The sequence below is a fragment of the Nematolebias whitei genome, chromosome 2, assembly GCF_014905685.2.
Source record: "Nematolebias whitei isolate Nwh7 chromosome 2, NemWhi1, whole genome shotgun sequence".
NCBI classification, from domain to species: Eukaryota; Metazoa; Chordata; class Actinopteri; order Cyprinodontiformes; family Rivulidae; genus Nematolebias; species Nematolebias whitei.
The window spans coordinates 36,868,204-36,875,533 of NC_056499.1; positions in this window are offsets into that span (position 1 = coordinate 36,868,204).

The window sequence follows — 7,330 nt, forward strand, 5'->3', positions numbered from 1 at the left end:
AGATCGCAGTCAGCCCGCTACCAGATGGAGCCAAACCCCACCAGGACGACCCGGCCAAGAGCGCCCGCCCAACCGCCGACAGTGCCAGGAAGCACCGGGATCGAGCCCCCACCACAGGAAAGGGGCCAGCCAGCCGGCCATGCACAGTCCCGGGCCGCCCCCAAGGACATCCACCCCATCCCCACTCCAGAAGAAATACTACACCCACCCCTCATTCGGACATCTCTCAAAACACATAGCACACTAGACACCTAGGCTGGGTCAAACTACCCCCTCCTAGGGGCTACTGGTCACGCCCCCAAACACCCAACCCCCCAGCCCATGACCCACAACCCACCAGCGAGCCGAAGGCCCCCGCCCAGAACCGGGCACCAGAACGCAAGCCGGCCCAGAGCCCGGCAACCCGCCCGCCAGAGCCCAAGATCCCCGAACCCCACAGGCCCAAGCCCGGGGGCGACAAGCCCCCAGAACCCCAAGCCCCCGCGCCCACCCCGAACCCACATCAGCACAGCCAGGCTACCAGATCGGTGACCCACGACCGCCGCCATAGACCACCTGAGGGCCTGCATGCAGCCACCAGCAGACATCCCCCAGAACCACCCAGGCCCTCCCCAGAGGGAAAGCAGTGCCCCCCTGCCCAGGTACCCCCAAGAGCCCAGCCCCCGGCAACCCCCCCGGGGCCCCAAACCCATACACCCACCTCCACATCAACCCCAAGGCCCCACAAGGTCAGATCCCAGACTACCCACCCTCACTATGTAACGGAGCCGATCAAAGGAGCCCACAGAGATTGATCCAATGTGTCGGCAGATGCTGTTTCAAGACTAATATGATCTAACAGCAGATTTTTATACTGATTAATACTAAGATTATTTTTATTTTTCCAATTCAGGAGTATGGTTTTCTTTGCGATGCATAAGGCAGTGAAAATCATGCGACATGTATTTTTTTCCAGTCTAACGTTTGTTTAATAAGTGCACTTTGACGGTCAAATGAGCTGTATTTCAAAAGCCGATACGCAGAAGTAAACGCGTGCACGCGATGAGTCACTGTACAAATTTAACCAGATAAACACATACATAATTATTTGTTTGCTCGAAATTAAAGCAAAGGTGTGTCTCAGTGTAACGTTTGCTTAATAAATGCACTTTAATGATCAAATCAGCTGCATTTTAAAAATAGTTTTGCTACCTCGGTGCTCCGTGAACGCGCAGAAGAAGAAAAAGGGAGGAGGAACGCAACTCGTTTCTCCGAAAATTTAACAAGAAAAGCACCTAAACAATTGTTTGCTCGAAATTATAGCAAAGGTGTGTTTCAGCTGAACTTTTACTTAATAAATGCACTTTAATGGTCAAATTAGCTGCAAAAAAAAAAAAGAAAAAAACATTTCACCGGGGCGGTGCAGCTGTTTTGACGTTCGGTCCAGGCAACGAGCAGAATGAAGTTGGGGGTAATATGGCAAGCCAACTGAGAATCTTCACGAGCTATTTATGACTCAATATTATTTTTATTTTTTCAAAAAAATTAAAAATTTGAGTCATTAATAGCTCGTAAAGATTCGCAGTCATCCAGGACATGGTAAATTCAAAAAAGTTCAAGAAAAATGCAATAAAGTATAAAGTAATGTATAATAAATAAAGTCTAGTTTTTTTTGTCTTGAACTTTTTTAAATTTGTCATTATAGCCATGTTTACAAATTACATGATATAACGGTATGCCATACTGCTACTACTACTCTGCTGCCATCAAGTGGCTGAAAGTGGTACTGCTCAATTTATTTTTCAGTCAGAATAAATGAAAATGGTCATATCTCAGCCAAAAATTGGTTTATAAATATGGAAAAAAAATCCATAAATATGTTGCTTCAGTCTATAAGTCGCAGGACATGTTAATTATAGGGGTGCACCGATAAATCGGCCGGCCGATAAATCGGCCCCGATTTCCTTAATTTGGGGAGATCGGCGATCGGCCGATCTTTAAATGAGAAGCCGATTTTATCCACCGATCTTATCTGCCTCCGGAAAGGTCTGAAAATCAGCTGCTGTCCCCTTTTGCTCCACTGTGAGAGCTCACACACAGGTCACTCGGAGCAGCCATGTCGTCGGTTTGGAAGTTCTACGCTGTAAAAGAAAATGAGCCAAAGATCGCAATTTGCAATTCGTGTAAAGCCGAAGTAAGTCGTGGTGGAGCCACCACCAAAACCTTTAATACAACAAACCTCGTTCGCCATTTAAGAAATCACCACGCCGCCAAGTATGCAATGTTTGAAGAGAGCAACCAAGCTAAGGCTAATGCTAAAGCTAGCGCTAACAAAGAGGCAGTCGGTGGGTCGCTGTTAGCTTTTATGAGCAACGAAAAGAGCAAAGCTACCACGAGGAAAGTGATGGAGTTCATGGCATTAGACAACCAGCCATTTTCAGTCGTTGAGGACAAAGGTTTTAGAAGCTTGATGCAGCACGTGTGCCCACGATATAATATGCCGAGTCGGAAATATTTTTCTGATGTTGCATTACCGGAGTTGTTCAGCCAAGTTTCGAGAGACACCCGCAGCCTGCTAAAAGCTAATACAAATACACTCAGCTTTACAACAGACATCTGGACTTCTGATGTAAGTTTAATGTCCATGTTAAGTTTTACTGCACAGTGGATTGACGAACAGTTCGAACGTCATCAAGTACTCTTAAACTGTAAAGAAATGGCAGGGTCTCACACTGCGGCCAATTTATCAGCAGAGTTTAAGGCAATGCTGAATCACTGGGAAATCGATCATGGAAGAGTTCACGTTGTTTTACGGGATAATGCTCGTAATATGGCCAAAGCGCTGGATGATATCAACCTGAAAAGTTTACCCTGCCTGGCACACACACTGCAACTGGTTGTAAATGAGGGACAGCTGGCGCAGCGCAGCATCACAGACATGGTGGCAACAGGAAGGAGAATTGTTGGACATTTTAAGCATTCATCACTTGCCTATTCCCGACTTTATGACATACAGACACAGTTAGGTCAACCCAGGAAACGATTACAGCAAGACGTTTCAACGAGGTGGAACAGCACAGTCTACATGCTGCAGTCGCTGTTGGAGCAGAGACGTGCTATTGGCGTGTATGCTGCTGAGCATGAGTTACCAGCCACACTCACAGCACACCAGTGGGAGCTACTGGACAATGTGCTCACCATTCTTGCACCTTTTGAGGAACTCACAAAGGAGATTAGCTCATCAACAGCTACAGCAGCAGATGTCATCCCAGCCATCACTGCACTCAAGCGGATTTTGGAGAGGCAAGCGAGCACAGACCGTGGCGTGGGTACAGCCAAAGCTACGCTGCTGGAGGCTGTTGTGAGAAGATTCAGCAACATTGAGCATGAGCCCCTGTACAGCTTGGCCACTGTTCTGGATCCAAGGCAAGTAACTATTAACATTCTATTTTAGCCATAATGACTTTTAGCCTACTACTATATTTCAACAAACATTTAAATTAAATTAAAAATAAAAATTTCTTGATTGAAATGCATTTCTTTATTTACATGCAAGTCATAAAAACTGTTAATGTATACAAAACACAATGATTGACCCATCTTTCTTTGTTTATGCAAAACAAGGTACAAGAATCGCTACTTCTCAGCAGAGGTGAAAGATGACGTGAAACTGCTCCTTTTGACCAAACTTGCAGAGGGGGAGACCAGATGCACACCTGCTGCAGGAACATCCTCTGAAGTGGGACCTCCTGATATCGATGAACCTGCAGCCAAAAGGCGTAGTCTACTGTTTGCAGCTCACGACGAAATCTTAAAGGAGAACATTGAACAGGAGCAACAGCTGGCCAGCCCTTCAGCTATGCAGGTACAGAACTACCTATCTGAGGTTCCTGTCGAAAGGAGCCAGGACCCATTGGTCTACTGGAAGATCAATGAAAATCGTTTCCCTCATCTTGCTCTACTTGCCCGAACCTATCTCTCTGCCCCATGCACAAGCGTTGAAAGCGAGCGCCTGTTTAGCTTGGCTGGACATGTAGTAGATGAGAAAAGAAGTCGCCTGTCTGGTGACAAAGCAGAAATGCTTTTGTTCATCAAGAAAAACCTGCCACTAATGAAAGTGACTGGAATAAGTCTGTGAGAACTAACTTACCAGTGTTAGTTCTTATTACCCACTGACTTGAAAATGTTACACTTGTTGCATTATCTTTTTTTTTTTTTAAATGTAACAAGTGAAAGAGTTGAAGGAACTGAACATTTTTTTTTAGTTAATTTTATAGTTTTAACAAAAATTGTGTAAACTTAATTTATATTACAGAATACTACCTCATGACAAGTTAAAACAACAAGTTTGTATTGTTTCTAGGGTATTTTTCAAGGGTATGTTTTACAATAAAATAAGATTGGTAAATTGAAGGTGCATTGTGATCTTGTAACACCTGACACTGTTGCTTATAAAAAAAAATCGGTATCGGCCAAAATCGGAATCGGCAGTTCAGACTTTCAAAAAATCAGTGATCGGTGATCGGTGATCGGTGATCGGTGATCGGCCTGAAAATTGAAATCGGTGCACCCCTAGTTAATTATGCAAAAATGTGTGACTTATAGGCCGAAAAATACGGTACCTGGATTATTGGTCATGAACTTTAGTGTTTTGAACCACTTTGGCATGACTGTCTCAGAGGAGCTGACGGGGGAGAGGGCGGACCCTAGAGGCCATCTTAGCACCAGCAAACTGTTTTTTTTTTTTCCACTACAGAGTATGCTGTTTGTGGCAATCAGTTTTGTTTGGTGGCTCCTCGGATTGAAGAAGTCCTTTGGATGAAGGATGAAACGTCTCAGCAAAAAAATAAACCATCCAGATGACCTGACTGAACATTGTTGGATTTTATACCTGGATTATTGAGCATGAACTTTGGTTTATTTTGTAACGTTGAAGATGATGAGTGGTATCTAAAACACCACATGACCTTTCTGTACGCATCTCACTTAAATTTGACAAAGTTATGTGATGGCAGGTAATTTTGTCTTTACATACATATATATATATATATATAATTTGCTATATAAGTATGTATGGAAATTACATCTTTTTCTTTGTCTGAAGGATCTGAAGAAGTAACGTCTTAAAGATGTCAGGAGATTGGACAGCATGAGGGTCCGGAGCAGTATTTATCACGTCTCATGAGGTCCAGGGACTTACTGTTGATTTCAACAAATCTTTGTGGCTTCCTGATCTGTTATGTTTTACACCATCTTGCATGCATGGGCTCTGTGTTACTGTGTACTCGTCTCTGAGTGTTGGTAATATTCAAGGTGAGAAAACAGACACTTTCAAAAAACACTTCAAGCTGGGACTTAGACGCCTTCTGACTGCCTCAGCAATATTTCTGAATAGGCCGCGGAGAAGAGGGACGTCAAAGCCAAGCCACTCCTGATGTGCCTTTGTGTTGCAAAGCAAAGTAGTAACAGAGCCGAAACAGTCAACGGTTGAAAAAGTAAGCCGGCTTTGCGGCTCTTAAATGTGATGACATTATGACATGGGGACTGTTTGACTCATTCCTGTGTTAACCAAAAATTAAGAGATGCGTTATTGAGAGTAGATTGATTATGTTTAATCGCACCATTACATTTAGTTGCAAAACTGAGTTAGGTCATCAAATTAGTAAATCGTTAATGTGTTGCACTCCACTTAAATGCAGCACATCACATATGATTAGGATTGGTGGCGCAGAGGTTAGAGAAGGTGGGCCTGTGATTGGAAGGTTGCCAGTTCGACTCCCCATGCTAACAACATCGAAAATGTGGATGGAAAAGGTGAAACACCCACACCTGCCTCCACCCTCATTTGCTCCACTCTGGGCCCTTGAGCAAACCCCCTCCCACCATCTGCTCCAAAAACAGGTCTCTCTTTAAAATGAGTCCCCTTGACTCAATGAGACTACCTGTATAAAAAAAGGCTAAATAAAGAAATTAAAAAATGTCAACGTCTAACATCATTCTCAGCAACCTATTGAATTCAGATGTGAAAATGGAGCACACGGACAAAGTACTAGTAATATACAATAAGTCAATGCTTAGTCCATTAGACAAATGCAAGGTCAAAATGACAAAGCCAAGAAATCAGAAAAAAAATACAAAGTCAAGTTCCAAATAGTAGGTGAGGACTACACGCCTGCAAAAAGGAAGAAAAGCAAGTAAACAAATGAAGCTCATCCAAGTCCAACATGACAACATTAATGCATTTGACAGCACTGACAACAACACCATCAGAAAGAGCTACATGGCTGTTGGAGGAAATTAAGACCGAGTTTCAGTATGTGTTCACAGGTGACGGATGCTTGAAAGGTTAATATAAACTGGAAAGTGACACAACAGTGCAGCCTGTCAAACTCCCAAAGCGTAAAGTCCCAGTGGCAATGATGAAAGCTCTTAAAGAGGAACTGATGAGTCTTGCTGATAGAGAAATGATAGCACCAGTGGACTGCAGTACCAAATGGATCAGTGGCTTGGTGTCAGTGCAAAAATCTAATGGCAGACCCAGGATATATATTGACCCGAGACCACTCAATAAAGCTTTAAAGCACAGCCACTTCCCACTTCCAACAATAAATGATGCTTTGCTAGATTATAAAAATGGAAGATCTTCACAGTGTGTGATGTGAAACATGGCCTTTGGCATGTGAAACTTGGAAAGGAATCAAGTTACCTAACGACATTCACAATTCCATTTGGTTGTTTTTGCTGGCTGAGAATGCCAATGGGGATCAGCCTGGCATCAGAAGTTATTCAGCACAAGTTGACTCAGACACTAGAAAACTTGCCAGTTGCATACATTGCCACAGATGACATCCTTATTACTGGAGAAGGTAAGACAGCTGAAGATGCAATAAAAAAAAAAAAAGACAAAAATCTGAGACTTTTCTTGGAAAGGTACAGACTCAGAGAGAGCTATATCAAGCTGAAGGCAGACAAACTGAAGCTCTGGAGGCAGGATGTGCCCTATATTGGACATTTGCTCACTGCAGAGACTAAAAAACAGACCCAAAAAGTGTGTACAAAAGACTGTGAGATTTTCAAACATCGAACACACAAACACAGTCTGTGGGAGTGGACAGATGTACAGCAAAATGCATTCAAAAGATTCAAAAACAAAACATTGCAAGTCCTATTTTGAAAAACAGCAGCCCCTCGTTTATTGCTGGAGATTCACGCCCTGAAGCCACACGATAAGTGAAAAACCACGAAATACGAATACAAGTATCTGTCTATCTGTCTATCTGTCTGTCTGTCTGTCTGTCTGTCTGTCTGTCTGTCTGTCTGTCTGTCTGTCTGTCTGTCTGTCTGTCTGTCT